This window comes from Choristoneura fumiferana, chromosome 9 (genome assembly GCF_025370935.1).
Source record: "Choristoneura fumiferana chromosome 9, NRCan_CFum_1, whole genome shotgun sequence".
In the NCBI taxonomy this organism is placed as follows: domain Eukaryota; kingdom Metazoa; phylum Arthropoda; class Insecta; order Lepidoptera; family Tortricidae; genus Choristoneura; species Choristoneura fumiferana.
The window spans coordinates 4,659,413-4,669,249 of record NC_133480.1 but is presented as its reverse complement, the minus strand read 5'-3'; positions in this window follow the sequence as shown (position 1 = coordinate 4,669,249).

The following is a 9,837-nucleotide window of genomic DNA, read 5'->3' as shown; positions in this document are numbered from 1 at the left end:
CTTATCTATTTGTAGCAATCGATATATCCGTGTCGGACATCTAAGTCGCGCGATCAATTCACGTGACCAGTTCAAATTCAATCCACCTGGATGTCAACTGCAAGCCTCCTGTCAGAGGCAGCTAGCAAGGGCTATCATTTCCTCGTAACACAGACGACTTAGCTGCGCATAAGACGCGAGGTAATGTCGAGGTAAAAATAGTGAACAGCCAAGGAAGTGAGGGTTAATAAAGACCGCTTTCCAACTGTAAAACTGCAACTGGCTAGCCTACACGGCTATTAAAAAAACCGGCCAAGAGCGTGTCGGACACGCCCAAAATAGGGTTCCGTAGCCATAACGAAAAAATTAAGTAATATTTTTCTAACGATTTCGTATTTTATACGGAATCTTCCAAGTTTAGGTATATTTTATACCTTAAGCTGCTATTTACTCTATAACTAAGTACTAATAATTCTCAAGCAAACTTAGCCGTTATAGTTTTTTCAAATTTTCCACCCACCTTTTTCCTTTTAATGAAAATTTAAAGTTGAATATTTCGCAAACATATCACTGAATCGAAACATCGTCTTTGCCAACCTCCAATAATTTTAAAAGACCTATCCAGCGATACCCCACACCATAGTTGGATGAGAAAAAAAAATCACCCCCACTTTACGTCTATGGGAGGTACCCTAAAAAAAATATTATTTTATAGTAAAGACCATTTTGTCGGCATAGTTTACATATATACCCGTGCAAAATTACAACTTTCTAGCATTGATAGTCCCTGAGCAAGGCCGCGGACGGACAGACAGATAGACAGACAGACAGACATGGCGAAATTATAAGGGTTCCGTTTTTGCCATTTTGGCTCCGGCTATTTAGGATCAAAAACCCACTACTACTTTTAAATACTGCCAGTAAGTTCTTTTGTGTGAAATAAATTTACTTCCGGTGGTCGGATTGACTTCAAAATTGGTACAAATAAATACAAAAGTGGTCAAATTATACGATAAAATTCTCAAAAATATCCAGTTGCAGTTGTTTTGATATTTTTTGTTTACACAATGAACATTGCTAATAAACCGTGAAATATACTTCAATAAACCTTAATCACTTGAATAACAAACAACCTTTACGCATTCCGTTTGCAGTACCTAATATTTACAAATCATCAGTCTTCCAGGATAACAAAATCTTAAAAAGATTTGGTTGAAGATTCTGAAGTATCATCAAGAAAAGGTTTACTGGCATAAAAGAGAAACATTTCAATGTTTAGACACTTAAGATATTAAAAAAAAAACAATGAGCAGTCCTAAGTGAAACAATCTGGAGGCCAGTGACCCGAAAGATGCTATCAAATGAACCCATTTGTTTTATTTATTGCTCATTCGGGCTGTCAACATTTTCGGTTCATTTTTTCAGCAAACAGCTTTAATACCCCCAAAGTATATTAAGGCTTTGGCCGTTTCTATTGTACAGATTGATACACTCTTGAACCAACCGCGCATTTTCAGTTATTTAACTTTTCTATTTTAGAACGCGCGTCATGGAAGAACCTGAACGTTTGTCAATTGTTTCATTTACATTTTAGTCTCGTTTTTATTGCAAGTTTTTGATTGTATTTTATATATAGATCTCTTTCTTCTTAATAATCAATAATCACCCATCACACGCACACGTCTAGACAAGAAGATTTTTTGTTTAAGTTATGAGCCGAAATGGAGGTAACAGACTGAGCTGATTGGAATAAAAAATAAGTTTATGCTTTGACTTTATATTCAGTGAAATAATCGGTTCAATTCGCAATTCAGTTCGCCATCGCGAGTAAACGGACTCCGTACGTAATCTGCTTCGCTTACAGTAGAAGGTAGGTATAGCGCGATTTCCGTTCTGTGTTTTGCTGTGTTCTATTTTAATTTTTGTATGGAAAACGCTCCAGTGAAGCGTTTTTGAGTACACTTCAGTTACAATAGTTTCATGTTCCACTTAATTAACCGACATCGTACAGCTAAATCCAGCCCGCATTCAAATTTATTGCCGGCCAGTCGTTATGTCGCTTCTCACGTAGCAATTTCGCTCCAGATATTTATTTGGCTTATTATGTTGGTAGACCAGTAATACTTGGGTTTTCCTCTCGTCTGTAAACAAGGAAAATGTGCTTTGGGAACAAAGTCAACCTGTGAACATTGAAATTTAATACCTACCTCTAACTCCTTTATTTCTAAAATAAAAAACAAGAACATGGTCCTTGATAAAAAACAAAAAATTGCATTCGCGGCAGATTTACTAAGAGAAGCTAGGGGGGTGTAATTTATTTTTTTCTATAATCTGCGCCAAAAAAAAATTTTAAAATATCAATTGATTCACTTGATTGAAAATATATATCTCTTTTTAGAGTGCCGCACTCGAACCTTCTGCCAATGAGGCCATTATTAATACATACATATACATACATAGAAAACCATTATTTGCACTTGGCCACTTTTTATTTAGTGATAACGTTTTTCGCATTGTCTGTGTTTGAGGCGTGCTTGACTTGAAACACTTTGTGTGCCAGCAAGTGCACTAAAATTGGGGCATTTCATGCAATGTCGGGCAAAACAATAAACCTATCCGTTTAAAAACAGCGATTTAATCCTTGGCCCGGTTCGTTGGTTCTAAAGTTGATGAAAGAAACTTTATTTTGCTTGACTGTTTGACCCAGTGGCTGTGTTTGTAGAACTATTAGTCATATTTGCGTGGAAAATGCAGCGGCGGCTTAAGTATAGAGAAAAGAAAGCGTTAATTATGATTAAAACTTAATGCTCGTAGTTTCTCTACGGGATCGAATCAGAAATGAGGAGATATGAAGACGAACGAGGGACGTACATTATAGCCAAGTAAATTAGCTCGATGAAATGGCAATGGGCATGCTACACAGAGCAGTAGATATTTTGCTTGGCACTGTTTAAGAGTAAGTAATATTTTACTCTCGGTCCTGCTGGGTTAGGCACTTGTGGAAGAATATCAGTGATTTGCTCCTATGAGCAATGTTGACCACTGAATCGTGGTCCTTTTGCCCTACTGCAGCGCACACAAACAATATTAAATGTTTACTTTTGAGTTTGAATTGATTTATTTATTTATTTGCCCTAAGAGGGGGAAACGAGAACGAGAACTATGGGATTACCTGATGGGAAGCATGTAATCTTGATTGTATGTTTGCAGTACTATATAAACGTTTTAGCTGTCTATTTATCCCACGCGGTTTTTAGCAAGGCTTGCGTATTTTCTATTTCAACGGTTGGGGGTCAAATATCTAATCAAGGCTATCTCACTCGATTTGTCAGATCAGCTTCAAGATCAAAGGTTTCTCCCTCTAACCAGTACTACGATGAGAGATAGAGTTCACACTTCGAAAACGATTGTAAGCGTAGGTATGTTTTTATTTTTAAATTGTAAACAAAGAAGCTCGCGTTGATTGAAAGAAAGAAAGAAATTAAGAATAAATTTATTTGCCAAAAATCATGCGGTAGACGTTTAGTCTCTCAGCCATGGATCTATATTTAAATGGATGACAATTGTCGGGTCATATATATCCGAGCGTTTATTCCATATGATTTTCGTGGGCACATTTTGTTGACATGCTAGAAGATCCTGTTACAGTTTCTAGGTTATCTAGTAGACGTCTAAAGAATAACCGCGAATATTAAAATTCTACAAACCTTTCATTTAGAAGTGACCATGAAAATTAGGCGGTTGTGGTTCGTTTCATTCGTTTTTTAATCTTTATCTACACGTTGCTAATCTTAATGGTTTACGCTAGGTTCTAGTAATAAAAATAAAATAAGGTTGAAAATTAAAGAGGACCGTACAAGGAAGTGTCTCCCAAAAACATTCCATGCTTTATTTTTAAATTCATTAATAATATAAGGTGATGACGAATATCGTAATAGCCAAAAAGAAAGCAGATACTTGTCGACTGGCCATTCATCATTCAAAATTAGAACGGCCACCGCGCGACGCCGGAAGTATACTAGGTAAGTACGCGAATTTAAATATAGAACCTGTCGTTGGAAGTCGTTACCCTGATTTCAGGCAATTTTTTTTCGTTTGTTCATTCAGTTAGACGAGTCAAAGACCAACGATACTATGCAGACACATTATATTATTGCGAATTATTTTTAAACAGTTTCAGTTCTTATATTTTACTATAGCCTTTACTATTTCACCCACAATGCACTACAAAATAATAAAAACTCAGTCAAGTGTGCGTGGGGCCGCGCTTCCTCGCCGGCGTTGGGAAAAGTGCCTAATATTAATAAGGGTTATGGGAGAGTTGCACCCTTCTTCGACATAAATGTAGCCAGTTCACAAAAGAAACGTCAGGTAATGAGGCTATCGCGTATGAATTCGCCGCTAGAGGCGCTAGTGTAGCGTGAGATCTCCGAAATGTCAAATCTCATAGTTTTTGTGTGAGCTATGCGGGTTTACTTATAATTAAAATAATTTTGTGAATATTTTGCATTAGGTAACTGAAATTAATTATGGCAATTATGCGTCACGGGGCAATGAATGTCTGTTTTGAGACAGTTTTGTCTTTCGGAAACTTTTGTCCTCCCTTTTTTCCGAACAAAACGGGACTACGCAAGACTGTGGTTGCTCGATATTTTTATGGTACGGTTTTAAGGTGTATTAAATATGGTTTTAATCTAAACTTTGTTTTCACGCCCGTAATAACAGACTTTGAAAGCCACATTTAAAAACCTCACGCAACAGTGGCGCCATCTAGAAAGACAAGAAACGATAGCCCTCATTGACAGCCATAAGTGCGCTGTTCTAAATACCCAATACTACCGAAATACCGTGCCCTTTCGATTTATAGAGTTTACAACGCAGTCATTAGGTATATCACGAAAGCATCCTGCCGATGTTTTGTAAACGGCTCGAGCCGAGTGCATGTAAACTAATAAAATGTGCCCCTTGCGCCGTAAAGCTAGTCAAATGTCAAGGCCTGTCAAATAATGTTTTTGGGATGGTTCTGGGGTACAAGAATAGGATATAGTGTCTTGAGAAAATCTAATTAGTTGTCAATAGCGTTATTCTCATAAATGTTAATCTCATACACACACACACACACACACACACACACACACACACACACACACGTGTTTTCTTTCATTTGATTTGTTTTCACTTTATTTGTATTATTGTTTTCTTTTGCTGTTTTTTATTTAAGCTCATTCAATTTTAACAGCATACCAATTATAAAAATTATGAAGGGGAGCAGCACTGTTTATCCTAAAACACAGGTCTACCCTTATAAAGTTGTTCTTATTGAAATCAATATTATTATATTAAAAACCGGCCAAGAGCGTGTCGGACACGCCCGAAATAGAATTCCGCAGCCAGTACGAAAATGGTAGTAATATTTTTCTAACGATTTCGTATTTTGTACGGAATATTCCAAGTTTAACCTTGTATTTTCATACCTTAGGGTGTGTGTACCCTTAAACTACTAATAATTCTCAAGAAAACTTAATCGTTATAGTTTTCCTTCTCAGTTTGATATATTTACTATCATCCTGAATTTTTTCAAATTTTTCCACCCACCGGTTTAGAGTTAGAGGGGGGGGGGACGCTCGATTTTAATGAAAATTTGCACTTTAAAGTTGAATATTTTGCAAACAAATTACTGAATCGAAAAATCGTGTTAGCAACCCCCTAATGGTTTTGAAAGACCTATTCAACGATACCCCACACTAAAAGATTGGATGACAAAAAAAAATCACCCCCACTTTACGTCTATGGGAGGTACTCTAAAAAAAATTTTTTTAATTTTTATTGTACCATTTTGTCGGCATAGTTTACATATATATTCGTGCAAAATTACAGCTTTCCAGCATTGATAGTCTCTGAGCAAAACCGCGGACGGACAGACAGACAAACAGACATGGCTAAACTATAAGGGTTCCGTTTTCGCCATTTTGGCTACGGAACCCTAACAGGTGAGATAGGGGTCAATCACGGTCAGTTTTATGTAAAAAAAAAAATAGAGTAACAGAAAATGTTCCACTCTTTATCTATTTATGTCCAGACTGAATAGGCTGAATAGCTGAACCGGTGACCTTTATCTGCACTTACCATCAGGGTAAGATAAAGTCAGTTGCTGATTTTTTTTATTCCTAAAACCATGGAACCCTTAAAAGATTTTAGGTAATATAGTAACAGAATACAGAACTCTACCATAAAATGCTGGTAATTAATTTTTGGTCAAAGTGATAGTTTTATGGATGTTAAGCTAAGTAATTAGATAATTTAAAACTGAAATGTATAATAATAATGTGTATATATGTATATATATCACTTTTAAGCGATAAGGCCGCCTATTGCTTACCTTGTAAATTGAATGTCTTCTATATATGTGTGTGTGTGTGTGTTAATGTTAAGAAGAACGTAGAGCCCTTAATTTTAAATCCACAATTTCCAAGTATCGTGAAACAATTATAAAAATATAATTGACAGTATCGTTCCAATATTATATTTTCAAGCATCTTTTTTTGAACCACAGAGTGTATAGTTGACTCACCGGTTGCCACAGCGCATGCTTCGTTTCGGTTCAGCATAACATTTCAACCAGTACTTAATTGTTTATAAACATCGCGGTTTACTTTTAAAATATATTATGACTAATGAGTATGTTGACTGCCCACGCGTAAAACCTTTGTTTTTTCGTGGCTGAATTACAGTCGTATTACCTTTTATAACTTTATCAAAAAAACTCTATTACAAGTAGGTACTGGATGGATAGTGGAAACTTTTTGTAAGGTAAAATATTCCTAGCTAGATTACGATAAATTAAAAAAAAAACTATCTGATTAAATCAAGACCTAATTTTACGATTTTCCTGTCATGAATTAAATTGAATACAGCGCCATTTCTTTTTAAATGATAATATAACGGATAACTCACGTCTGAAATCGAGTTTAGCCCGACATGTTTCGGGCTAATCCGTAACCCTACCTCTAGGAGCAACGCGACTCGGCGGCTGCTGCAACACGCGCATTGCGCGCCACTGCTCTGCTCGCGCGACTACCCGACGAAACTAATATAGGCGCACAACTACCCGCGTTTTATTATTTATATTTATTATAATTGTGAAATGTGGGGCAGCACACAACACTAACAACAACATCCCTCTGTAAAGGCACTTTCACACTAACCGATGACGCAGCTCGAGTATTTAACACGGTTTTTCAACTCACGGGTACCAACCAACTACTATCGCGGTTCCTTATTTTATGTGGATCTGCTGCAGACATTGAGTCAATTTTTATCTTACAAAAGAGAGCAATTAGAGCAATATATAATTTGAAGACGCGTGAATCTTTAAGATCTTTTTTTAAGGAAACAGGTATCCTAACCCTGCCGTCGCTTTATAGGTATTTTTGAAATAATCATGTATGTTAGGAAGAACATACAAAGGCTACTAGAAACACAGGGAAGCTTAAAGTTCCATCTTACAGACTGGCTAAAACCAAAAAGTCGTTTCTGGGAAATTGCATACGTTTTTATAATAACATTCCAAAAAATATTATAAATGAAACGGATACAAAATTCAGATCTATTGTCAAGAAGACATTAATATCAAAGGCGTATTGTATTATAAAGTTAATGATTATATCATGGACAGGGATATTTGGAAATAATTCCGATCCGCATTAGCGATCCCTTCAAATAGCGTACCTACTGTGTTAAAAATAAAGTTGTGTTAAATACTTGTGATGTATACATATCATTTAATAATATTGTAAATCTGTTTAAAAAAAATATACCTTGTTGAGTTTCTTGCCGGATTCTTCTCAACAGTGGTTTTTCCGAACCGGTGGTAGATTTTTTTGACATTCATAAGTGCTTGTTATAGCCTAAATTGAATAAATATATTTTGACTTTGACTTTGACTTTGAAATATTTGGACGACGATGAACACCCACACACCCATGTGCTCCCAGATAAATTTCAGACGTGTTATCCGTTATATATCACTTAAAATGAGTGATTCTCACAGTAGCGCCCTTTCTTGTTCTGGGTGAGCAGTTATGTGCTCTATCTAAGTGAATGGTTTTATCGTAAACAAGCATTTTTAAGTTTGCAAATAAAAATAGCACACTGGGAGATATAACCGTGATAATAAAACTTGGAGGTGACTAGGAAATCACAGATTCATTAAATAGTATTTTTATTGTAACGCAACACTATTTTAGTAGTTGTAACTGTTACATAATAAATTACTCGTAAAATACAATGAAATGAGCTGACACGCGAGTTTCATAATAACATCTGGCTAAGTATGTACAGTTACATACAATGCTTTATCTTCACACATATTATAATCTTCTCTTTTAAAAATATGGCTTTCTGTCCTAGTTAATAGGACAATTTCGCCAGTGTCAAAGTAAACTCTCTTTGAGAGGGATGTTGTACGGTTGTTGTAGTTTTTACAACTTGATAGTAAAATTCCAGAAACCACGTGGAGACCATTTGCGCATTAAAAATGTCAGACACGAGAGCAATATAGAATTTTGTGATCACTGTTCACTGTTAAGGTTAATCGCCGCATAAAACACTATCAAAATTATACTTCAACTAGCCAAAGAAACAGAAATAGCAAAATTAGATATTGTCTACATCCGCCATGTTCGAATGCTACAAATCGAATCAATATTATAATCAAAACGAACTAATCTTTGGAAGAAGACAAACTAACAACAAAAATGCCGTTAAATGATTTTTTGATCACGCAATTCACGCAAGTCGCAGACAGCCACCACTCTCATACCTATATCGTTCGATATCAATTTAAGTTTTTTTTTACGTAGCCTTTATAGTCTCCTCTAGTATAGTGGCCCTCTTGACCTCCACAAATCCCGTTCTGACGCAATGTCAGGCCATTCTTTGCGTACGTGTTAAGATCGTCCCGCCATCTCCTTCTCGGTCTGCCTCGATGTCGCTGGCCGTTCTCCGGCACCCACCAAGTAACTGTGCGAGCAAGAGACCTTTGTGGGTGCATGCGACAGACGTGTCCAGCCCAGTCCCATTTTAACTTAGCAGTATTTTCATAAATTTAAGTAACGTGCGAAATTTTTAAAAATGAAGTAATAAAGGCATGCTTTGGCTGAAAGTGAGGAACTCGTCAAAAGTGTGTATTTTGAAACAGACGGTAGAGTTTTATATAAGTAGGTAGACATACGTAACCAATCCCTTTAGTACATACCTAAGCCACTATAAGTACTACTTAGCAATTAATTAAATATGGAATATTAAAAAGTTATACTTATGTTTATGCTTCTACTGCCTTTGCACAGCAATCTCATTTATAATTAAGTTAACTTTAGAAACTATTTATTATTGATAACATAGGTCAAAGGTAAAAATTGTTTCTGGAGTAAATTATTTTCAATTTTGTTTCTCGAAGAAATAAGAAGTGGCGGACTATATGTAACAAAAACCTAACGCATTCCTTCATACTTAATATCCATTCTATAAAATTGTGTACTGTTTGGTAACCGACTTTCTATTTTAAAATCAAATTTGAATTTCGAATAGCGGAGACCGTCCTGTGCTAAATATACTATGTAGTCAATAGTGAATGTTGACAGATTCGTTCTATCTTTTGTTTTATGCAGTAGATGCTAAGTAAGTTTATAGAATTTGTTTACTGGTAGGAAAATTTTGATTGCACCTACAGGATGGTATGGTTAGCCTTCCGTTGATCTAAGCTAAGGATCTAAGGACTCTTGGTAAATATAATAAGACTAATTGCGTCTGAAATTTTGTCTTCACGAAGGGATCCTTCAGTGAAAATTTCAGCTTTCT